A 26,923-nucleotide genomic window follows, 5' to 3' on the forward strand; every position below is an offset into this window, starting at 1 on the left:
CGATACAATAAAAAAAGACCCCTGGTCTTTTATAAATTGTAATTACATCCTTTATTCATCGACAAATATATGATGGGAGGAGGCTATTTTGCTACTGGCTAGTGTGAAAACGACACCCAACTGGTGCGAATGTGGACTTATCATACATTTTTTATATACCTATAACTGTTAGTCAGAAATGTTATGCAGCTGCTTGAACATAAAGCTTCTGTGGCTTATGTTCCAACATATCACTAGCCGTTTGTCGGAAGTAATGAAACAACTATTCATGTAAGAAAAAATTACACATGTCTAGTCATAAGGAAAGGATGCATTTGACGTTGTGGATTGTGATTTCAACACACTGAGGAATGTATCCGAACGTAAGGGGCTGCATATTTATTTCATAAACAGCAGCACAGTATAGCAGTACAAGGGCTCAACCGGACCTGCTGTAGCGCACAAACAGGACGGTCAATACGACTGTAAAAGATTGATGCACAGAACGTCCCCCCATTGGCACCCCTAAGCGTATCCTCATGTTTTCCTTGTTGTACTATCGACAGCGATGTTGATTACAGTACGCCAACCAAAATGAGTGTTGTCTTTCCAACCCTTTCGTCCGTGGGAGCGTTGCTGATCATCACTTACTACTGGACGTCTGTGCTCTATAACACTTGTTTGAGAGAGTCTTGACAGGATGTGGCACCTTCCGGAAGTGCTGACTGGAAAACGTAAACATCAGATAACTTCCTATAACTGAAGAGGATAGAGACATGTAGCTGGTGTGATTGTGGGCATGCCATAATGTTTTGGGTGCTGTACACATATAAACGATAACTGCGCTGCTTATCTTAAATGTCTATATGTTGGAGTGTAAAGTTACTGTGGCTTATGTTCCGGCATGTCCAAAGATAATGACTGTGTGTCCTATCGTGAGGGAGGTATAGATTCAGTACAGGATATGAGAGAGATTTTATGTAGAAAATCATGTGCACTAGAGATATTGAGATTTGTTCCAGAACCACAGCCGTCAAGAGGAGACATTACCAGTATATTGCTCGGTGTCAGACTGCAGCAGCAATGGTAATATTTAATTGTAGTTACACTGCCTGGTTCCCAATATTCTTGCGAGTCTGGAGATGACTGTAGAAAGCATAGCAGCAAGCAGCCAGGTCACGACTAGAAACATCATCTCAGCGGACACTTTTGTTCTGGGCTGGGGCTTGCCCATCCTTTGTACACCAGTAGAGAGAATCTGAGAGAGCTTTCAGCTTAGGACAATTTGGCATGCGGCTCCCCCAGGATGGGAGTATAGTGAACTAATATCCAGTTTGCATTGAGTCGCCTCCAGAAACGCGTGTGTCGCGTGTATACTCCACAGAAATTTCAGAACATTCAATATGATGAGAGTAGTAGGGCTACCTTTGTATGAGCACATTTTGTGCGGGCCGCCTACATCAGGGGCAGGTATGAACTCAGAGGCAAACCTATGGTTATACTTTGATTGACAGGCACTTAACTTGTTGTTCTGATAAAAGGATCCTACCTTTTGACTGACAGGCACTTAACCTACTGTTCCCCCACCCTCTCCTTCTCCCCCTACCCCCTCCCCCCTCGCAGCTACAGGTACACTTGGAGGTCTGAATTATTGGAATAGGCCCTGTCATTCTTATCAATTTGATTGACTACTTAATTAAGTTGATCAATTAATTTACCTCTCCCCCTCTGGTAAACCCCCCTCCCCACCTGCCCTGCCACCCTCCTGGTAATTGGAGGGGAAAAGACTCAGTTGATCGGTCATTTGGAGGGAAATCGATTGCAGTGTATGGAATATTGTTTTAGGGGATTCAACGCAGTGTATGGAATATATGGAAATTGGTAGAGAGGAAGGATCTCATAACAGGAAATTCAAGGGTACATTGCTTGTTTATAAAAAATTCCGTTTGTGAGGGTTGGATTTCTCTTGCTCATCATTGTCTGCTGTTTGGAAACATGTAGGTCTTGTAAGAAGTAATTACATGGGGCAAACATGTTGCATAACCTAATGTTCGGCACTGTACTCTGGGTGTCTTAGCCTAATGTTTGACCCTTTGTCTGCACGTAACCTATTGTCCTGTTAAGTGGTTTTACATGTCACCCCCATTTCATTAAAGTATTGTACCGCATTTGATACCAAACTAAGTAATTAGTTATGTCCTCCCACTGTCTTCTGGTACGCCCGGGTTCCCGGGTTCGATTCCCGGCGGGGTCAGGGATTTTCTCTGCCTCGTGATGGCTGGGTGTTATGTGCTGTCCTTAGGTTAGTTAGGTTTAAGTAGTTCTAAGTTCTAGGGGACTGATGACCTAAGATGTTAAGTCCCATAGTGCTCAGAGCCATTTGAACCATTTTTTTTTTTTTTTGTCTTCTGGTACACTTTTCGAATTTCACATGCTTTTGAACGCCATTTCTCGCGCATTTTGCTTTGTCACCCACCCCCTTAAACTATTGTACTGCGTTTTACATGAAAATTATGCAAATTAACCTATTGTTCTGCACTTAACCTGCTGTTCTGCTCCCACTCTTGCACACCTCCCCTTTTCTATAGTACCGCTAACACCACGTTGATGTGAAAAACTTATGCAAATTAATTAAATCGATATTCTTCATATAGGTAAGAAAATGGGTTCACTATACTTTTAACTACCTAGTTTCAACTACTCCTCAAGGTAATCCGACAACCCACTTTCCACAACCGAAATATATGCCCATGGATCATTTTATATAGGAAATGTCTTAGGATTTTTGGTAAGTTAGCGAATAAGGCAGATAAATATTCTCATACAGAATATTTATTAACTTTTGCATATGCATTTACACACAGAAAACAGCTCTTTCCTTATTTTAATTAGGTGTAGTTTTAATAACGTCCAATTCAACTTTTAACTTATAACTTAAATCTACATCTGAATCATCTATTTCTTTCTCCAACCAGTAATGTGACAAATACAGAGAAGGTATATTCTAGAATTCTAATACATATCTAATTTTCTTCCTGTAAAATACTTGCTTTATGGCTTTAGGTATTAGCTCTGATCCCTCCTGCTGATCATTCAGGGATTTTAATTTTTCCTCGTATCTCCTCCGTGACGATATTGTTAAAGCGTTCCACGCCTTCCTGTGTGAATGTCGGCAACCCTTCTGCTCCACATTCTTGCGGGACTTCTGTATAGAACTTTAAGTTTACAACCTTTTCAAACGAGTTTTCTATTAAATGTAGTTACTCCATCAGTTTTAAACTCGGCAAATGGCTGTTCTGTTGCTAGGTGGACAACATCCAGCTCGCCACACTTAGATAGAATACAACCATCCTTTATAAACCGATCAAAATGGGAATAGAGTTTAATAAAAACATTTTTCGTGTATCCCTTAATATATTAAACGTTCTCGATTCCACTTACTTCGGCCAGTACACCAACACGTGACCAGTTTCCATGGCTGTTTACTGCAAATGCCAGTATTTTGAACTCCCCTTCGTAGTCAGATTTTTCAATGCAGAATGTTTAAATCCGTACGTAAACCTGTCCTGCACACCGGCAATAGATTCTTCCTGTTCCAATTGCAGTTTATATTCGGCCTTTATAGCAGTTGTCATCTCCATATACTCCAGTTTCTTTTTCTTTACTTCGAGGTCCTCCATTTTCAGTTTTCGTTTCCGTACTCTTAATACATTAACTGCACTCAAAGGAGTAATTTCTTTAATGAGGAATGGTTTAAGTCTGTTCGATACATTGGTCCGTTTTCTTAAGACTTGGGGTATGATATTATTTGTAGGAAATAGTCACAATACGGCGGTATCTATATTGGACGGTATTGTGGAGAACAGGGTTCTAGACTGAGAAAAATAAGTTTCTCCTGCTTTAACATAACACTTATGCGTACTACTTATATTGACTTTGTTGGAGTCAGAGTTAAGAACCTCCACGTAGTTTACAGGTAGATAATTAAATCTGTATGCAGACAGAGCATAACTTATAAGCTTTTCTCAGTCCTGACAGTCCGGCAGACGTACTTGCACATCAGTCAATTTTCGGGTGTTCTTATTACCCCAGCAGACAAACTGTAGAACGTTGTTTAATACCACACAGAAACTGTTCTGTAAATTACTAGTTAACTGACACCACATGGACGCAGTTGCTACAGAGTAAAGTGGAGCACATTGAAAATACTGCTTTTTGTCTAATACACTTAAAGAGCACTGCACTGGGTCCAACACACGATCCATTCTGTAGTTGTATATTGTAGTCTCCAGCCTGGCAATGCCATGCTCCTTAGCCAGAGAAGACGTGAGAGTTTCCCGTAGTCGCGTGTCTGGACACTTTATAAAATCTATAAGATGGTTACCGATAACTTTGTTTACTCCTGGACTTGTGATCTGACATATAAATTTGTTATATATCTTTACCTTGCAATTGAAGCTCATCCACGTTAAACAGTCTATTACAGCTGTTTTATCGTTGTCCACAATCACATTGCTGCTTCCCTGATGCTCTCCTTCCCTGCAGAAGTCGTGTGTTGATATTAGGTAGTCGCACATCTCCATTTTATTAAAAATTCCGGCAAAGTCTTGCGTTATGTCTAAATCCAAAAGGTAATAATCGGCTACAAGTAGCTGCTGCAATATTCCAGGCAACTCTTCCAGTCAAACATCCAATTTAACGTCCGCTAATTCCACTTTATATGGTATAGCCACAGGATTTTTATATTTCTTCGAAATCGTTTCCAGTGCTTCCTTGCCGATTTTGTCCAATATTCCTCTTGCTGTCACACTGTCGCTTCCATGTAGGAGAAATGGTAGCTTTGCTTTGACGCCATGTCTTGCGGTGACGAACTTGGAGAATTTACTTCGTAGATAATAGTTAAAAGAGCCACACATCCCAGATTTTAACTACCATAATGTTATCGCAAAAGGGTTCTGTAATAGAAGTAAGCACATTTAAATTCTTCCTGCTAAGGAGCTTACTATTTTCGGTGTAATTTATGCTGCCAGTGTCAGAAACAAAATTGTCCAGGTTCTCCAGTAGTAACCATAAACAAAAGGGTTCGTCAGTTCGTCTCGTCCTCCTCCCTAATAGCTGAGGCATGTTAAGCACTTTAAAGGAATCCATGTTGACACTTTCAACTACCACAGAAGACTATTCGGTTGTGGCTGTCATGCATCTTTTTATGCTCTAAATATACACGATGGCGGCACTTCTGGTCACGTGATCTTCACGTCATACATTCTAAATGCAAAATCGGTATGCTCATATGTCGTCCTGCAACAAAACAACGTTGAAACGGTACAGCCGAAGTCCGCGCGTGCATGGCGATGAGGGAAGCGCTGTGTCGTGTTGCACAACGGAAGGAAGGAAGGAAGATTAGGTTTTAATGGCCGATCAACGACTAGGACGCTAGAGACAGAACCTGTCTCACATTGGACAAGGATGGGGAAATACAACAGAAATGGCTTTTCAATAGAAATTTTCCAGAATTCTTCATAATTGTTTTATGGGAAATCACAGAAAACATACATTTTGAGGTCTATACAGAAATTTGAACCCTGGTTCTCCCGAATGCGAGTCTAGTACACTAAGAACTGTACCACCTCGCTCGGTCTTGTCCAGCCAAGAGAAGTATATGAACGAATTAGTTACCTCTGGGAATATGAGAAATGTAACGATAAGTAGACTATTTGATGGTCTAGTTTGTTATCATCTGCGAACATAATTCTGTGCATTTGTAAATCGTTGAGTGGTTTACTCTTTTGTGGTGGCACTCGACGTGCATGCTCGTGAGCTTTCCATCCTGTCCATGTTGGTTGGGATGCTAAGTGTAACTGATAACTCCCGTGAACTTATCAGTCTAGCTCCTCCAGCGGCACAAAATCATTGCAGATGTCCACTTTTTCATTCTGTTTTATCAAACGCGGTTTGTTGTTGTTGTTGTGGTCTTCAGTCCTGAGACTGGTTTGATGCAGCTCTCCATGCTACTCTATCCTGTGCAAGCTTCTTCATCTCCCAGTACCTACTGCAACCTACATCCTTCTGAGTCTCCTTAGTGTATTGATCTCTTGGTCTCCCTCTACGATTTTTACCCTCCACGCTGCCCTCCAATGCTAAATTTGTGATCCCCTGATGCCTCAGAACATGTCCTACCAACCGATCCCTTCTTCTAGTCAAGTTGTGCCAAAAACTTCTCTTCTCCCCAATCCTACTCAATACCTCCTTATTAGTTACGTGATCTACCCACCTAATTTTCAGCATTCTTCTGTAGCACCACATTTCGAAAGCTTCTATTCTCTCCTTGTCCAAACTGGTTATCGTCCATGTTTCACTTCCATACATGGCTACACTCCATACAAATACTTTCAGAAACGACTTCCTGACACTTAAATCTATACTCTATGTTAACAAATTTCCCTTCTTCAGAAACGATTTCCTTGCCATTGCCAGTCTACATTTTATATCCTCTCTACTTAGACCATCATCAGTTATTTTACTCCCTAAATAGCAAAACTCCTTTACTACTTTAAGTGTCTCATTTCCTAATCTAATCCCCTCAGCATCACCCGATTTAATTTGACTACATTCCATTATCCTCGTTTTGCTTTTGTTGATGTTCATCTTATATCCTCCTTTCAAGACACTCTCCATTCCGTTCAACTGCTCTTCCAAGTCCTTTGCTGTCTCTGACAGAATTACAATGTCATCGGCGAACCTCAAAGTTTTTATTTCTTCTCCATGGATTTTAATACCTACTCCGAATTTTTCTTTTGTTTCTTTTACTGCTTGCTCAATATACAGATTCAATAACATCGGGGAGAGGCTGCAACCCTGTCTCACTCCTTTCCCAACCACTGCTTCCCTTTCATGCCCCTCGACTCTTATAACTGCCATCTGGTTTCTGTACAAATTGTAAATGGCCTTTCGCTCCCTGTATTTCACCCCTGCCACCTTCAGAATTTGGAAGAAAGTATTCCAGTTAACGTTGTCAAAAGCTTTCTCTAAGTCTACAAATGCTAGAAACGTAGGTTTGCCTTTTCTTAATCTTTCTTCTAAGATAAGTCGTAAGGTTAGTATTGCCTCACGTGTTCCAACATTTCTACGGAATCCAAACTGATCTTCCCCGAGGTCGGCTTCTACCAGTTTTTCCATTCGTCTGTAAAGAATTCGCGTTAGTATTTTGCAGCAGTGACTTATTAAACTGATAGTTCGGTAATTTTCACATCTGTCAACACCTGCTTTCTTTGGGATTGGAATTATTATATTCTTCTTGAAGTCTGTGGGTATTTCGCCTGTCTCATACATCTTGCTCACCAGATAGTATAGTTTTGTCATGACTGACTCTCCCAAGGCCATCAGTAGTTCTAATGGAATGTTGTCTACTCCCGGGGCCTTGTTTCGACTCAGGTCTTTCAGTGCTCTGTCAAACTCTTCGCGCAGTATCTTATCTCCCATTTCATCTTCATCTACATCCTCTTCCATTTCCATAATATTGTCCTCAAGTACATCGCCCTTGTATAAACCCTCTATATACTCCTTCCACCTTTCTGCCTTCCCTTCTTTGCTTAGAACTGGGTTGCCATCTGAGCTCTTGATATTCATACAAGTGGTTCTCTTCTCTCCAAAGGTCTCCTTAATTTTCCTGTAGGCAGTATCTATCTTACCCCTAGTGAGACAAGCCTCTACATCCTTACATTTGTCCTCTAGCCATCCCTGCTTAGCCATTTTGCACTTCCTGTCGATCTCATTTTTGAGACGTTTGTATTCCTTTTTGCCTACTTCATTTACTGCATTTTTATATTTTCTCTTTTCATCAATTAAATTCAATATTTCTTCTGTTACCCAAGGATTTCTATTAGCCCTCGTCTTTTTACCTACTTGATCCTCTGCTGCCTTCACTACTACATCCCTCAGAGCTACCCATTCTTCTTCTACTGTATTTCTTTCCCCCATTCCTGTCAATTGTTCCCTTATGCTCTCCCTGAAACTCTGTACAACCACTGGTTCTTTCAGTTTATCCAGGTCCCATCTCCTTAAATTCCCGCCTTTTTGCAGTTTCTTCAGTTTCAATCTGCAGTTCATAACCAATAGATTGTGGTCAGAACTCACATCTGCCCCTGGAAATGTCTTACAATTTAAAACCTGGTTCCTAAATCTCTGTCTTACCATTATGTAATCTATCTGATACCTTTTAGTATCTCCAGGATTCTTCCAGGTATACAACCTTCTTTCATGATTCTTGAACCAAGTGTTAGCTACGATTAAGTTATGCTCTGTGTAAAATTCTACAAGGCGGCTTCCTCTTTCATTTGTTCCCCCCAATCCATATTCACCTACTATGTTTCCTTCTCTCCCTTTCCCTACTGACGAATTCCAGTCACCCATGACTATTAAATTTTCGTCTCCCTTCACTACCTGAATAATTTCTTTTATCTCGTCGTAAACGCGGTTTAGAGACTTTATATTTTCTTCAGGTGAGGGAGATGGAAATTAGGATCCTCTGTTCATCTTTCTGTCACTAACCAATTCATTAGACACAGATCACTAATTTACTTTTTTAAAAACATTGGAGAAACTCTGGGACATGTACTTCTGGAAGCAAACGTAAGTGAATATGCCTTAGTAGAGTCAGAGAAATAACGACATAGAAAAATGTAAGTGTAACGAAGAAAATGGGGAAAAGTTCATCAGGAGAAGAAATCAGCTCCAAGAGAATATGTGTGCAACCTATACTACTGTACCTCTTCGTTCTGTAAGTTAACCTATTTCCTTTCATCTCTCTCATAAAACTGAAACAAAACTCCGATGAACAGGCCATGGATGGTCGAACGGTACTGACCAGCCGACGTATCATCCTCAGCCGAGAGGCGTCAGTGGATGCGGATATGGAGGGGAATGTGCTCAGCACACCACTCTCCCGGTCGTTGTCAGTTTTCGTGATTGGAGCCGCTACTTTTCACCAAGTAGCTGAGTGCATCCCGCTTTCCAACAGCGCTCGACAGACTCGGAAGGTGACCCATAAAAGGGCTAACCAAGCCCTACAGCACTTAACTTCGGTGATCTTCGGGGAACCAGCGTCACCATTGCGGCAGGGCCGTTGGCTTCTTCTCTCTCATACTGTCTCGAAATCCCTTATCTTCCTGGACTTGTTACATGTTCAGCAATATATTTAGGCAAGGGACAAAGCGGTTTAATATCAGCCTTACCTTGCTTCTGTAAAGATAATGCATAGACATAAGCAAATAGCTAATATTAATTATCATTAACAAAAGACTTTCATCATTGCACATTCAGGATCTCGCAATTATAGCTGTCTTCATGAATTTCTGTTTGTAACCTGAGTTCTACCGTTGACAGAAAGAGATAATGATGTTTTCTGTAGTGTAGGTAAATTTTTATCATTTATTTCGAAGTACTAAAACTCTTTCGGCTTTTACTCATGTTCTCCTAGCTCGAGAATCGCCTTCCCACTGGGAGTAAACGTATAAGTGAAAAAACCATTGACTAAACTTTACGTTCTACAAAAACGTACATTGAATAGCTAGTCTCTCATCTCATGTTGTCTCTACCAGTATCATAAGATTCTTTAAATACATCGCATTTTCGAACAGAACAACAACTAGTCATTTTTCGATGCTGCTCTCATTTCTTGACAAATTCTGTATTGTTTTCTATACTGACAGGTGCCAGGAGCCCCCTCTCATATTTCTATCTTACTCTGAGTAATTCGATTTTCCTCTCTAATTGCATGCAGTGAAAAGTCGCTATTCCTTCACACGCGGACTTCCCATGCAGCATCTGTCATCACCCGGGTCGTCCGGTGACAGGCGAGTTCTGCTGAGCTTGGAAGGGTTAAGCCAACAGGTGTGAGGGAGTCGAGTGGATGCTTTCCAGACGCCGAAATTGTCATAAGAGCTGGAGCGACACGCCCAGAGGGGCCTGAAGGGGTGGCTGAGCTAGAGATACCGTTACTTCGCAGAAACTTAGTGAAAACACCTTCTGGCGGGCTACCAGCGAGGCGTGGGAATGACTTGTGTTCCCAGGCAGTCTTGGCGGGCAAATTCCCGCGTTTTCTGAAATATCGCAACTGAGATTGGCTTGCTCAGGGCACAACTCCGTGACGTAGCAAAATCGGCGCAGAAATTCGCGCCAAGAATCTCCATTGGTGGAATGGTAGTGCTTTGGCAATAGAGCGGAATTCTCCGCCAGTTTTCGAGTTGCTGATTGGAACGTTTAACCACGGCCACTGTCGTGGGGGCAGGAATGTTCTGTGTTCGGTTTGTATGGGTGCTCTTGAGAGGGTTGGCTCTCGCCTTTCGGTCGGAGTAGGTTACAAGACTGAACTCTCGCTGCTCTGGACAGCCTGCCTTCCGTTGGCTGTCTAATATACTTTTATTTAATTGTAACTGTTTGACGAAGTTGCTGAAGTTTCGACTTCAACGTAACTTTCCGAGTACAGTTGGCAATTGAGCGTTCTGCGTACAAGCGGCCTATGTTGTCTGCCTTGAGCAGTTTTGACTAAAGTTGACTGCATCGGAGTTACTGTGTGACTTCACTTGTTAAAATCAATCACTGTACCGTCGGTGATTGTGTGGCGAGCCTTCTTCGTCTCCCTCAGAGGCGCGTTTGTATTGCTAGGAAGTCTTTAGTCTGGAACAACCAGACCAGGATAATTTGTTTCGGGCTATACTCGCGACATTATCATCACCATGACGGGATGTCGAAGCAACCAGCTATCGCCTCCAGTACGCCAGATCGTGTTCTTGCAGTTAAGAAGACAGCTTGGTAATGTATGTCCGCAGCACCGGCAGATTAGGGATTTTCCTAGGTGATAATCAGAGCTCAGCAGAGCGCACCTGTTCGTCTTTTTCTAACTTTGTTCTGTCCTGGGTGTTCATTGTCTGAGTTCTCACCACTGTAGCAGCAATTAATGTTGTGTTGGCTGTGTGTTTCTCTTAAGATTTGAGTTGCAAGGAATTGGCTCCACATACCACATCGTCATAAATGTCACAATCTAGTTTAGGGACAACTTCACCTTCACAGCATTTATTTGAGTATCCAATTTGAGCCAATTTGATGTATTGTAAATGTTTCATGTGTTTTGTTGATTATTTTGAGTTTAGTCATAATAAATCATATTGTTACTTTGGACAGAACTTTCATTCCATTAATCGGTAGAGCATCACTTTCATTTCTCACTATGTTAATGAAACTTTTCTTTTTAATCCATGTGCAACAGCAAAAGTCGGAGTTAGAATGGGGGGGGGGGGGGCTTAGAGCATCATTTACATGTGAAGATTCTAGAAGAATTTAGTGTTAAATACACTGCTTGCCCCGGCACCTCGCATAAAATGGCGACTCTTAGCCTCGGATCTTTCCTGTGAAACACTGATAAGCAAACAGTATTCTTAGTAGAAACATTCAATTTTTTTTAATGATTAATACCCAAGTTCTTTTTCTTGTAGTTCCGTGGTGATTAGTTGTAAGTAGCAGCACATGATTACTGTTTTTGTTTTCAGTGTATGCACGTCACAACACTACTGGCCATTAAAATTGCTACACCAAGAAGAAATGCAGATGATAAACGGGTATTCATTGGACAAATATATGATATTAGAACTGACATGTGATTACATTTTCACGCAATTTGGGTGCATAGACCCTGAGAAATCAGTACCCAGAATAACCACCTCTGGCCGTTATAACGGCCTTGATACGCCTGGGCATTGAGTCAAACAGAGTTAGGATGGCTTGTACACGTACAGCTGCCCATGCAGCTTCAACGCGATACCACAGTTCATCAAGAGTAGTGACTGGCGTATTGTGACTAGCCAGTTGCTCGGCCACCATTGACCAGACGTTTTCAATTGGTGAGAGATATGGAGAATGTTCTGGCCAGGGCAGCAGCCGAACATTTTTTGTATCCAGAAAGGCTACTGGCCATTAAAATTGCTACACCACGAAGATGACGTGCTAGAGACGCGAAATTTAACCGATAGTAAGAAGATGCTGTGATATGCAAATGGTTAGCTTTTCAGAGCATTCACACAAAGTTGGCGCCGCTGGCGACACGTACAACGTGCTGACATTAGGAAAGTTTCCAACTGATTTCTCATAAACAAACAGCAGATGACCGGCGTTGCCTGGTAAAACGTTGTTGTGGTGCCTCGTGTAAGGAGGAGAAATGCGTACCATCATGTTTCCGACTTTGATAAAGGTCGGATTGTAACCTATCGCGATTGCGGTTGATCGTATCGCGACATTGCTGCTCGCATTGGTCGAGATCCAATGACAGTTAGCAGAATATGGAATCGATGGGTTCAGGAGGGTAATACGGAACGCCGTGTTGGATCCCAACGGCCTCGTATCACTAGCAGTCGAGATGACAGGCATCTTATCCGCTTGGCTGTAACGGATCGTGCAGCCTAGTCTCGATCCCTGAGTCAACGGATGAGGACGTTTGCAAGACAACAACCATCTGCACGAACAGTTCGAAGACGTTTGCAGCAGCATGGACTATCAGCTCGGAGACCATGGCTGCGGTTACCCTTGACACTGCATCACAAGCAGGAGCACCTGCGATGGTATACTCGACGACGAACCTGGGTGCACGAATGCCAATACGTCATTTTTTCGTACAAATCCAGGTTCTGTTTACAGCATGATGCTGGTCACATCCGTGTTTGGCGACATCGCGGTGAACGCACATTGGAAGCGTGTATTCGTCATCGTCATACTGGCGTATCACCCGTCGTGATGGTATGGGGTGCCATTGGTTACACGTCTCCTCTTGTTCGCACTGACGGAACTTTGAACAGTGGACGTTACATTTCAGATGTGTTACGATCCGTGGCTCTACCCTTCATTCGATCCCTGCGAAACCCTACATTTCAGCAGGATAATGCACGACCACATGTTGCAGGTCCTGTACGGGCCTTTCTGGGTACAGAAAAAGTTCGACTGCTGCTCTGGCCAGCACATTCTCCAGATCTCTCACCAACTGAAAACGTCTGGTCAATGGTGGCCGAGCAACTGGCTCGTCAGAATACGCCAGTCACTACTCTTGATGAACTGTGGTCTCGTGTTGAAGCTGCATGGGCAGCTGTACCTGTACACACCATCCAAGCTCTGTTTAACTCAATGCCCAGGCGTATCAAGGACGTGGGGTGAATCTGGAGCGGCGCTCGTAGAGCTGCACAGCGCCAGCTAGAGGGCGCTGTTGTCGGTGTCGGTGTCGTAGTGCCAACCTTAGAACTTGTACCTACGCCGTGGCATCGTGGCTGTCGATACCACAATATCCATCGTAAAATGCTGTTTATGCTTCTGTAAAGATTGGAGCACATGTAACTCAAAGTGCAGTTTTTTATTTATTCATGTTTGAAGAAGTTTGAATCTCTTTAAGAAAACTTTTCTTGATATTCAAATATAATTCTTTCTGGTAATTTAGTCAGTAATACAATCTTCTGTTGTATTTCTTTAACATCAGCGTAATTGCAATGATCAAACTGTTTTTGTTTAAATCATTCCATTTATAACATGTGTGCATGATTAGTACATGCACTTAGTATGTACTTGGAATATGTAATATTGTTCCTTAAATAAATGTTTTTTAAAAAAAGGGATGGCGTAATAGTGTGACACCTAGGTTTGAATCCCAGTCTGGCACAAATTTTCAACTTGCCCCATTGCTATAAATCAATGCCCACTGGCAGATAATGTCTTTAATTCTTTTGTGTCTTAAACTACATTGTTGTCTAAAGTCATTAAAAGGATGACCCTGTTGCTCATTTGCTGAAGTAACTCGTTCTCCATTCTCATAGCTAATGCAAGTGCTTACACATTAGTTGCGACTCAGGTTACTCCTAGCATCCATCACAAATAACATCATTTGGAACATAAAGACCCCGTCTTTTACGAACTCATAATGGTTTCATGGGCCACGCTAAATCAGTTGAAGTTATATCTGATTGAAAGTCCGAAAGTATCAGTATTTGGGATTTTTTTTACCTGCGCATATTTACAAGCGAAATTTTCAGGAATTCCGAGATCTAAAACTGGTTGTCATTATGGCCTGGTGAACTGTTCATACATCCGTTTGCTGCTGTACCTGTATAACGAAGTTTAGACGAATTTCACCCTATACTGAAAGTGAAGGAGGGCACAATTCTTTTGCGATCTTCGTACTCTGCCCTGCCAAAAACATCTACACATCTTTTTTAGTGAGATTGGGACCTTCTTTTTTATGAGTACTCTTCACATTTTATGTCTCGGAACACAACTACAAACTCCGACATTATCGGTTCGTGGTACTACGACAAAGGTTGACAAGGAAGACTAAGGACTTTATAAACCACTAGTAGCATCCGATAGGGCACCACACGAAGGCTGCGACAAGTCAATGAGCACCTGGATAACACTTTCAGGAGGAAGATGAAAACAAGGAGGGGTTGGCGGAATAACAGGAAAAAAGGACGGAGTACCTGCGGCACTCTTCTTTGCACATATGACACACGTGTTAATGTGCATAATAGTTATCCTACTGCAAATTGTATTTTGAAACCAGCAGAAAGGATTAACAAGGCGTATGTGTGTGGCGGCGCGCACGAACAGTTGTGCTTCCTCTGCAGACAGAAACGGAACTGTCACAAAAGGTAAGCATAAGAAACATTCATTTCAAAATTAGAGTAGTTATTGACTTTATAACAGTTATCACGAGTAACATGAGCATATGAGTACAGTAATGGATTTCAGAAGTACACCATTATGAAAAAAAGAAAACAAGGGAAGCTCTGAAATGGGAGGAATATAGTCATGGATGAACACTAATAGAACTCCTCATGAGTTAACTTTATATGTTTGCATAAATCATTAAGGACGTCGAAATAAGATTTTCAGAAAGTGACTTTAAGCGAGGGGGGAATATTTTTCGGCATTTTCAGTGCTCGTAAATTTTTTTTTTTTTTTTTGCCACAAACACCCAAATAACTATATTTTAACGGCATACGAGATCTCTTTAAAAGAAGTGCTTAGCGATATGACGCTTGTTAGAGTTCACGATGAAGCTTTCGCAAAATAAGACGGGGAATAAGCTTTATATTAAGGCCACTACTGCGCAGATTCCACTCATTTTCCGAATTTTTCGTTAGTGCAATTGGAATTCGGCTGTGCTGACACCTTTGCATTCGTATTTAGCACAGTGTCCTTGTTTCGTAAATCATAACATGCGTCATCTCACACAAGCGTTTTTCACATAAAAAGAAGATATATTTCTCTTAAAAATTATATTTTCTTGAATATCTCTATAAATAATAATGTTACGAGCATTGCCTACACAACAAAATACTTGGACTCTGAACACTTTTACTTGTCGAATCTTAGTTTCGGTTTCTTCAAATGACTCTGAGAACTATGGAACTTAACAGCTAAGGTCATCAGTCCCCTAGAACTTAGAACTACTTAATCCTAACTAACCATAAGGACATTACATCCATGCCCGAGGCAGGATTCGAACCTGCGACCGTAGCAGTCGCGCGGTTCCGGACTGTAGCGCCTAGGACCGCTCGGCCACCTCGGCCGGCTTTTGGTTTCTTACAGGGTTTCGGAAATCAGCTGGCCAGTCAAAATACACTGACGGAAAAAAATCGCAACATTAAGAAGGAGTTGTGCGACGTAAAGGAAAGTTGGTATGCATGTTTATACACATGAAAGATGATGTCTATTCAGATTTCCCGTCAGTCGCATGAGAGTGACGCCAGTAGCCCCACTGTGAGGATGCAAATCAGGTTTGCTTTAAAAACACACAGTAACGGCCGTGAGCTTGTCATTGGATGTGGTGAGTTCATGTTAACCGAGCATGCCTTGAAGACAACAAAGGAGCCACAAGGTCGTGCAACAGGGCTACGAGAAGCAGGATGCTCCTTGTGCGATATCGCAGAAAGACTTGCCGGGAATGTAGCCATTGTACATGACTTCTTGCAGCGATGGCCACGAGAATATACGATCGCAAGAAGACCAGGCTCCGGACGGCCACGTGACATTACCGACAAGGAAGACCATCGTGTTCGGTGTATGACTCCGGCGCATCGTACTGCATCTGCAGCAACGATCTGAGCAGTAGGTGGCGTCATAGCGACACAGCGAACTGTTACAAATTGGTCAGCTCCGAGCCACACACCCTGTAGCGTGCATTCCAATGACCTCAAACCACCGCCCATTTTTGACTTCAGTGGAGCTTATTGGAGGTCGGGGTGGAGGTCTGTTGTGTTTTCTGACGGAAGTTGGTTCTGCATCGGTGCCACTGATGGGCATGTGTTGGTTAGACGGGGGCCAGTTGATGGCTTGCAACCAACCTGTATGCATACTAGACGCACTGGACCATCACCTGGAGTTATGGTCTAGGGTGCGATTTCGTATGACAGCAGGAGCACACTCGTGGTTATCCCACGCACCCTGACTGCAAATTTGTACGTCAATCTGGTGGTTCGATCTATTGTGCTGCCATTCCAGGGGATATTTTTCAATAGGATAACGCTCGCCCACATACCGTTGTTGTAATGCAACGTGCTCTAGACCAGAGGTTCCCAAACTTTTGTTTGCCAAGCCCCCCTTTTGCCGAAAACGAAACTTCCGTGCCCCCCCCCCCCCCCCCTAATAAAATATAGAGATTTTTATTAATTATCAAGAAACTATTGAAAAATTTGTGATGGTGACGTCATGTAACATGGTGGGCTGTTAATGTATCGAGTCGCAGTTATTACGTCATCAGTCTAGTCTAGTGATTATAAGCCACTCCTAAAGCACAGAAAGTCGTTGGTAAACAAGGAAAAATATTTGCGTCCTTTGCAGATTAGTGGATGCGGGCCATTATTTTAAGTTGAGTGTAGCTTATTACTTTCACTCATTATCAAAAAAACGCTCCCCATTGTCACTGCGCATAGGATGGCATTTATGTCAACGACGACAGTTACCGAACGGCGACAAACGCCCAGTTCTCAGAACCAGACAAAAAATAAAAAATAAGTTTTACGAAATAATTTTGCAGACTACACAGAACTTTAAAAAATATGAATAAAACAACTTCCTTACCTTGATTACATTCCCTTGCTGCACACCATTTCTTCACCAGTATACGATTTTAGGACTACTCTTCACTTGCCATATCTAGGATAAACTTTCGCTGTGTCTTCATCCAGAAGAAATACTATTATTAGTTGAAATAACATACCACACGTAACATCAGAATCCATAAGGATCACACGCAGTATTTATATTTAAATCAGATTCACTATGTTTATTTTATACTGTTTCTTCGAAATAGTTTTTTATAATTTTACAGTATTACCTACATGTACGGATAGTTAGGAGGAAAATAACAAGTTCTCTTATAATGTAATGTATTTATTATAAAAATATTATTTCCACACACATATGGCAAGAAACAAACAAATAAATCAATGTGAAGGATGAGCTTGCATATTTTTTACAAGATTTTGAATTCTTGGCTGAATAGTAGAAACTGCGCAACGTAAATCATTGGCAATACTGAGTTTGCTTCTAAGCTTATTTTTTATCGCCACTACCGCTGAAAATGCTCTTTCGCACAAATAAGTGCTTGAAAATGGTAAATACAGTTTCAGTGCTTGTTCTGCTGTCCTGGGATACACCGTGAAATATTTCACCCAAAATAAAGGCTTATCCATCTTCTCAAAGTCATACTTCGCTGCAGAATCATTTTTAATTTCTAAGAATTCCTCTTGTAGTCTGTCTGGCAACACATCCACGTCAACGTGAAATGGATCCGTCGCTAACCTATAATAAATTTTATCATCACAACTGTTAGGGAAGTACCGTTCGAATTCATCAATGAGGTGCTGCAAATGGTTTGATATTTTACTCTTAGTATCAGTATCCTTAAAATCGTTGTGAAATCGGGCTTCTTCCAGGATTCCAAACAATCTGGGAAAGCAGGAATAATTGCAGGCTAAAATTTTACGTTTCCATAGTTGCAACTTATCAGTAAACGCTTTGATGGCATCCCAGTGAAAAATTATGTTTGACTCTCCACCTTGTAATTTAAAATTCAATGTGTTTAAAGATTCGAAAATATCTAACAGATAAGCCAATGCAACATGAACACCGGGCTTTCTAAATTCCACATACAATTCAGTTTGTTATTTTCCAAATACTGTATCACTTCGTCTCGAAGTTCAAATAATCTTCCTAGCATATTTCCTTTTGAGAGCCACCGTACTTCTGTATGAAATAAAAGTGTTTTATACTCTGTTCCCAAGTCTTCACAAAGAGCTGTAAATAACCTGGAATTTAACACACTCTTTTTAATGTGATTCACGATTTTGATGCACACTTTCAAGACATCATTGAGTTCCTTTGGAAGTGTCTTAGCTGCCAATGCTTGACGGTGTATTACACAGTGGATAGCAGTAACACTAGGGTTTATTTCTCTGACCATCTGCACGAATCCTGAGCGACATCCAAGCATTGATAGGGCGCTGTCTGTGCATACGCCTATCAGTTTCTGCCATGATAACTCATTTTTACAAAAGAATTCAGAGACGGCTGCCATTATATGAATTGCTTTTGAAGTTGTCTTTAACTCTGTAGAAAACAGCAACTCTTCTTTAATTGCTTCATTTTCTATATAGCGAACGAAAGCTAGCAGTTGGCAACAATTCGCAACGTCGGTACTCTCGTCTAACTGTATTGCGAAACTCTGCGATTGTTTGACGGCCGTAACTAATTGATTTTGTATGTCTTCGGCCATATCATCAATCCGACGTTTCACAGTATTGTCAGAAAGCGGTATTTGTGAAAGTTTTTGTTTACTTTCTGACTCAAGAACAATATCAGCAGCTTTCAACAAACAGGGTTTGACTAGTGTCTCTCCGATAATATGACTTTTCTTGGTCCTTGAAATAAGTAGCGATAACTCATACGAGGCTTCCAGTACCTTTTCTGATGTCTGAGCGAAGGATCCAGCAATGTCCAACTTCATCCGTTTTAAATTATCACGTTTTGCAGCAAAAAATTCCTTCGGCTTCTTTTTCAATGCACCATGCTTTGCCCACAAATGGCGTTGCAGACGAGAAGGTCTCATGGAATCATTGCTCAATACCTCATAGCAAATAACACATTGCGGCTGGTCAACACCATTTTTTTGTATAGAAGCAAAACCGTATTTGATATAATCATCATTATATTTACGTTTTTTCACGATACTCATGGTGAAGTAAAAAGAAAACAAGAAGTTAACAGTATAATTTCGCACTAACACTGATTTTACTGAGGCACAATTGTGAAAGATCCAACGCGATTTCAGCAAAATCCAATACATCAGATGTGTCAACAACTGCAAGCAACCAACTGAAATAAAGGAAAGCTACTGTCATCTCTCGGCACCTCAGATGACTGCCTGTGAGGAGTGGGGCGAAGAACGGGGAAGCCCAACCGCAGCGCAGGTAGTCAGTGCACTGTCTGCGACCTGGTGGCCGAGCAGGGCTCTTGCTGGGAGAAACGGGCTTTCCCCGGATGAGGGCGGAAACAGCCCACAGGCACCCTAAGAATTTGCTAGCTGTTCTGCGGTGCTGTTCTGAGCAGTGCAGCCTGGAGTTTTATGCGAAAATCGTTTTCGTGCCCCTATATTTCGTTACTTATAAACGAAACGTTATAAGTTTTGAGATAACATCAATGAATTGGTTGTCAAATTCCACAGTAATTAAGTAAGATCATGGATACACCTCACACATCGCTGGAAACTGTGCACAGTGCCAAGCAGTTACCTCTGTACTCGTACCACAAGAAGCCATTGTCGCAGCAAAGAACGTACACTAATTTCAAACGAAATTATGCCGTATTTCAAAAAGGCAGAAGAAAAATAACTGTTTTGTTTGATAAGTAATCCGAATGAAAGAGCTGTAGTACTGACCGTTCGAAAAAAAAAAATAGCCTCACTAATGGACGACAAAGTTTCCAGAACGGCGTGAAGTACTCTGCTCAGAACGAACACTTGTACTAGTTTCGCATTCACGTCGTGCACATTTTTCTGGTGACAAAGGGCACAACCCTGGCGTCCAAATTACGAACCCGCCAGTTCATTTGAAGCGTATACAGTCTGTTAAAGTCACTGTAATCGCATCACATGGGGATCCGCGGATTGACAGGGTAATAAAACGGCATTTTTGCAGTTGCGCAGTATAAGTGATTATTACTCTGATGAACATAGCCTACTACAGCTAAAAGTTATAACATGATTACGTTCAGTTCATGTGTACAAATGTACGGAATAGTTAATACCTGAATTTTCTGTTTTCCAAGTGTCAGAAGTAAGTTGTTTACAAATCTGATATATTAGATTAACGCATATCACCTTCGTAATTTTGAGAGTTTCTGTGTGTGACATTCTAAACGAGACATTCTAAACGTGATCTTCAAAAGCTGTATGTTCTAGGATAGGTTATTGAGATAGGATTGCGGGAAGTGGGACGCCAAACGATTGCATTTAGCACCATAATCTATCATTAAAACCTGCACATTCATTTTTATTAAAATATCGATATTAAAAAGAAATATTAGGTTTATACCGCTAACACCACCCGCGCCCCCTTGCAACATCATCACGCTCCCCCCCCCCCCCCCCCCCCCCATCCCCCCCACCTCCACCCAGGGGGCGCGCCCACCAGTTTGGGAACCTCTTTGACCGTTTTTGTGTTGACCGACCAAGTGCAACAGATATGGAACTCCATCCCACAAACATATCTGTTAGCTGTGCTACAAAATGCATGCACGTTTGCATGCTTGTATTCATCATTCTGGTGGTTACACCGGTTATTAACGTACCAACATTTCACTTTTCCAATGGCTTATCTCGTGCTTACATTACCCTGTGATCTTGGAATGTTAATCACTTACGTAGGCAAATGTGTTCCTGAAATTAAATTGCTTTACATTCATTATTTTTGGCGTTGTGTTTTTTTCTGTCAGTTTATTAGCAACCGCCTTAAAAGAGCACACTGGCCGCACTAGAGGGCTAAGGATGGTGTGCAACTGGTACCCTTCACCGCTGATTTAAGTCATGGCAGTGAAGTGATGCGCATGTGACAGTCGGTGGTTTGAAATCAGTCTTAAGCTGGGACGACTTGGAGAAGTGCCAGAAAGGTAAAAGGATGCTATCGTGTTTGGACATGAATGAAGTTGCCCGATTTGTTGCTGTGTCAAAGCGTACTATCCAACATGTCTAAAAGGAACAAAATTTGTTTTTGTATAAACGCGTACTGTCCAAGTTGTCCACAAGGTCTCGCAGCCGTGTAACACGGCGAACGAGCAGTGTTACGCCTTGTCAATAACAAGTGGTTTCAAACCCGACAGGAATTGTTGCTCCCAGTGAATGCAGGTCCATTATAGTCAGTCTCCAGGCAAACATTATGAAGGGAGCCAGATCAAATTTCGGCACCTCGTAAAGACCTTGCCCACAGGGGCACATAAATGTGCACGTCTTCATTTGGGATAACATCAGAGAAACTGTCTGGTAGTTGGCTGGAGGCGTGTAATGTAGTCACATGAGCCGGGTTTTGCTCTTTTCAACTCATGCAACGCTTCGAGTGCAACGGCAGCCCAGTGAGGCGTTTAACACGCATTGTTTGAAGGATGTAGTTCAGTCCAGAGATGAGACTTTGATGTTTTAGGCGTGTTTTCGTCTCACTCATTTAGGTTATCTTGCACCTGATCAAAGATGTTTATTTCAATATTCTTGGTGACCAAGTGTTATCTTTTGTTCTATATCTTCATGATGAGTGTGTTGTGGACACCCGCATCTTCCAAAAAGACAACAGTTGTGATCACAGGCCTGTGCTCATACGTTCCTGGTTTTACTAACGCTCAGGTACCTCGAATTCTCTGCTAAATCATAGTTTCACGACCTTAAACCCACAGAAAATGTCTGTAGCTATTTGGAGCAGGGGTGAAACGTAGAAATCAACATCCCAGCAATTTCGTAGTTCTACAGAATCTAATAAACACTAGTCAACAAATGTTTACTTTTTTCTGTAACTGGCATGAAACAGCTAATCTTCGTGTATTATGCTGTGCTGATAACGAAAATGCTAATGAAAATGCAAGATTAGCTCTCGTTTTGAAGTTATGGTAATTTTATATTATTGCCTATATAAGCTTAGGCATATATTTACATTGGTGTTATCCCTCGGAGGAAGATCACTGAAGGCGCATCCGCTTTGCCTGGCGTTTGTAGTTTTCTGGTGGTGATTCCCTGACTTGGCTCCAGCAGCAATCGGGTAACATTGATGAGCTCCACTTTCCCTGGTATTTCAATTCCATGTCCGAAATTTGCTGCTGGAAACGTTCTTCGTGCTAGTCGGTTGCAACACCACAGTTGTCAAGAAAGTAGCCCAATTGGAAATCTAGGAAATGTAACTGTAAGGACATATTAGACCCCATTGTATTGTAGCAATACAGAAGATTTTTTCACAAGATCCTTATAGATTTCTGCCCTCCTACTTCCTAGAAAGTTTGCTGACAGTTCAGCAAAGGTATCCCAAGCTAACTTATGATCACCTGTCAGAATAGGGTTGAAACGCTTGTCTTTGTACAGTTTGCGCATTCGGGGATCCACGAAAATCCCCTCCTTTATTTTCACCTCACTAAGATGTGGAAATTTCTCGTGCAAATAGAAAAAACTTCCCCAGTTTTGTCCAAGGCCTTAACAAAGTTTTTCATTAGGCCCAATTTTATATGAAGAGTAGCTAGAGTTATGTTCTTGGATTAGACAAGTGCTTCGTGCATAAAACTTTCAGATCCCGGTTCAAGTGATTGACGCGTAGGCCAGATTTTCTGTTCATAATGAAGTCCTTTGGCGCGGCTATTCCACAGGAGCAGGAAGAAACAGAATTTAGTGTAGCCATGTTTTAGCTCAAGCAACATGCCTATGACTTTCAGATCCCCGGAAATCTGCCATTTAAACTTTTCACAGTTCAGTCGCAATAACCATTGATTTATGTTATCATATGTTTCTCTAATTTAAGGTGCATACCCAATAGGAATCGACGATAAGACGATGCCATTATGCAGTAGCATGCACTTGAGACTTACTTTGGAGGGGTCGATGAAACACTCTACTGATCGCTTTTACTGTCTATGCATTAGTCACTGTACATCATTACAAAATACCAAGTTCCTTTCGCGTTCGAAAAAGGGAAGGAATGGAATACGATGGTTAAGGAACGCAGTCACATTTACCGTCTTATAAAGACGATTCCACTATTGTAGTCTTGACACCAATATCTTCAAATTTTGTAGTCCTGTCGTTCTCAGTTGCGTGTAATATTACGATATGTTGATAATTTTTTCTTTTGCCCCGTCTAATTACAACTGAATGAAACACAGTTTTCGTGCCAAGCGCGTTTCGCCTTTATTCTTTGCAAGGCATCCTGGAATATGTACATATTTTTTACTATTTATTTTACAATTTGGGACAATGTATGTATAGGTTATAACAAGTTCTGTTGATTGGCTTTACAATGGCGGAACCTGTAAGTAGAGATTAAAATATTACTACGCCACAGAAAAGCCAACCACTAGAACAGTTTATAACCTATATACACATTGTCCCAAACTGTAAACTAAATAGTAAAAATATGTACATATTCCAGGCCACTAAAGATGACTTGCAAAGAATAAAGGCAAAACGCGTGTGGCACGAAAACTGTGTTTCATACAGTTGTAATTAGACGGTCCAAAAGTAAAAATTACCAACATACCGTAATATTGATACCAACAGTTCAGCTTTACATTTCGCCAATTGCAGATTTCTCACTAGAATATTAAGTTCACATTGCGTTATTTTGTAAATCTCTGTACACTCATCGTTAGATACAAAATTAAGATCTTTCGAAGAACTGGGTTCTGAAGGTAATGTGGCAGTACTTGTTTAACTACTGCCCTCGCCACTATGGCTGTCAGGTGGGACAGGAATAGGCAATCCGTCGCCGTGAGGCACTAGTCGCATGGGCGACGGTATGTTAGGGTATGTCAAGGAAGACTTTTTCTTCTTCGAAATACCATGTTTTAGTGGAGTTGTCACACAAAAGTAACAATCATTCACATGGTTCGACGGTTCTCGCCAAATCGTGAGTATAGCAGTGCCCATGGAAGATTTGTTACGATTCAACCACAAATGAAGACTCGAGACGCAAGATGTGCAACATACATGAGGAGCCCTGGGCTTGTCCTCGCCACCGATTCACAGCCAAAGTGCAGTCTTTACGCCTTCCTAAAATGCTCTTTCCTTCCCCATCTTGCTACAATTCCGTGCCAAAAAATAGACACATCTATCGTTGCCTTAAGCTTCATCACTCTGTCTACCATCGGCGGGGTTTCGAAGCCTGTATATGAATGGATTGAAAATTAATGTTAATATAATATAATTATAATGAAATGCACGCCCCCTTTAACCTAAAAATGAAAGCTGATTCGAGTTTTTCACTGTCGTTTTTGTTATCAGCTTGGTCGATATAGTTAACATTTATTTCATTCCAGTTACATTTTCACTCTTGCTTAGTGTAATCAATCAATGACTTCAGTTGGATATGGAAATCCTGAAGAAACTTATTGTCTGCCATCCTCGCCAAATAAGGGCAGTATCGAGGCTAGGTGCGGTGTTACACGGTATTAGCGTCATGTTTCTTGGGGATGACTAATTTTTGTTGGGTGCGATTATGTTGTGATATAGGCGTCACAAATCGCTAAGCGATATTGTTTCATTTTCTGACCCTATTTCGTGGTTATTTTATTGAGATTACTGACATGTGCTCTTGGGAGGAAGGTTTTGCGTTTTTTCACGGGAAGGTGCACACCCGGTGTGAACTCAGGGTCCTATTGTCGACAGAAGGAAGGCAGTGTATCTCATTAGGAGAGGCAAGCTTCCGAAGCGAGTCTGCCAATGGCCCCCACCCCCTCCCCTCCCCAGCCCACTGAGCGGGTCGCCGACCTGCCTGACCGTGTATGGGAAAACTTGTGACTGCATGGCGGACCCTACCTGTGCAGAGTCGGATGGCGCTTTTCACCATATGTGCATTCAAGATACAGTTGCAAGCATTGGAACCACACGAATGCATTTCATGCAGGCATTCTCCACTTGCCACGGTTTGTGACAGGGTGCAAGCTGTTCGAGTTGCTGCCGATGGGTGGAAGCAACTAGTTTCAAGTGATCAGAGGAGATTCTTCCGACTGGTTCCAAAGCCTTGAATAAGTCTGCTCCAAAGAGATCAGTGGACGCATGTGCAGAGCGTTTTGTGTTCCGTCTCGTAGTATTTTCGCTGAAGAAAATAAACGCTACGTTCGTGCTCAGTTTTGCAAAAATTTAGTACATCCTACTGTAATTTTATACGCTTAAGGGATTTTTCTGTAGAAATGTGGTGCATATATAAAGCTTGGGGTACCGAAAGCAAAGGTTCTCGCTATCCACTGTTAACGACACATTCTAATGAATAAATTTTGTCTCTTCCATGCAAGGATCCTATCACAACAGCCAATAATTGTGGTCACTCATTGCTGTAAATTACATTCACACATTAAATTGGATCATTTTAGAGGGAAGTGGCATAGGTAGCAATAACCAAGCTATGCTGTTACACATTTGTTAGTGAAATTTTTCCACAAATAAGATAATTCCACGCATTTGTAAGGTTTGGACATTTACTATATTGTAGTTTATTAACATTGGTACTAATTATCTCGACTGTATTGTCCATTAGGAATAAAAGTTGTTACCAAAATCAATAAAACAAGATTATACATTTTTTCATCATATGCATATAATCAAAATATGTATCATAAAACAAGGCGTTTGTAAGGAAAGTGGTGTCCGGAATGATTAAGAACGTCTTCAGTTAACATTTTGTATCACAACTTCTCCAAGAAGTGCCGACCACAAGCAGAAACGTTTGACTCAATTTCATTCATCATGGCGCTGATAACCTTGTTGTCATGCGCCCTAAAACACTAATCATCATCATCATCATCATTCATCATAATCGATGTTTTTGGAAAGGCTGCAACTGTCATTCATCCTTTAAACAATGAAACACTGCACCACTTCCGTACTTTTTCATGCTTAGCACGAAGCATTTCGAGAATTTCTCATTGTCATCATCAAATATTTTCATTAGTATTTTTGTGTTGTGCTGTCTGTCTTGCACGGTAGTCGTCTTTTTGAGTTTATAAGACGCTATACCTCCTCCATTATGCAGAACACCACATACATGCCGGCCGGGGTGGCCGATCGGTTCTAGGCGCTACAGTCTGGAACCGCGCGACCGCTGCGGTCGCAGGTTCGAATCCTGCCTCGGGCATGGATGTGTGTGATGTCCTTAGGTTAGTTAGGTTTAAGTAGTTCTAAGTTCTAGGGGACTGATGACCTCAGAAGTTAAGTCCCATAGTGGTCAGAGTTTGAACCACATACATGAAAACCATCACTCATATCGTTTGTTTAATTTCGCAGTGTGTGTGTGTGTGTGTGTGTGTGTGTGTGTGTGTGTGTGTGTGTGTGCACCTGTGTGTGTGTGTCTGTGTGTATGCTTTTCTTTATAATGTAAGAGTCACAATGCGGTACCGTAACCTCAAAAAGACGACACAGTACAATGCAGAGCGGCACAACAAACATACAAACAGCACACAAAATACTTACCTAAATATTTCCTCTTCCCACTGAGAATAAATTCTCGAAACGCATAGAGGTAGGCATGAAAAAATCGGTACTGGTGCGCTGTTTCATTATTTAAATCAGAAACATTTGAGCGAGGAGAAGAGTGCAAAGATTTCAACTAGCGCTACAGGTGGTCAGACAACGAAACATGCGAAATATACGTTCGAGTAAACCCAAAATGTTCTGACG

The sequence above is a fragment of the Schistocerca americana genome, chromosome X (assembly GCF_021461395.2).
Source record: "Schistocerca americana isolate TAMUIC-IGC-003095 chromosome X, iqSchAmer2.1, whole genome shotgun sequence".
Classification (NCBI taxonomy): domain Eukaryota; kingdom Metazoa; phylum Arthropoda; class Insecta; order Orthoptera; family Acrididae; genus Schistocerca; species Schistocerca americana.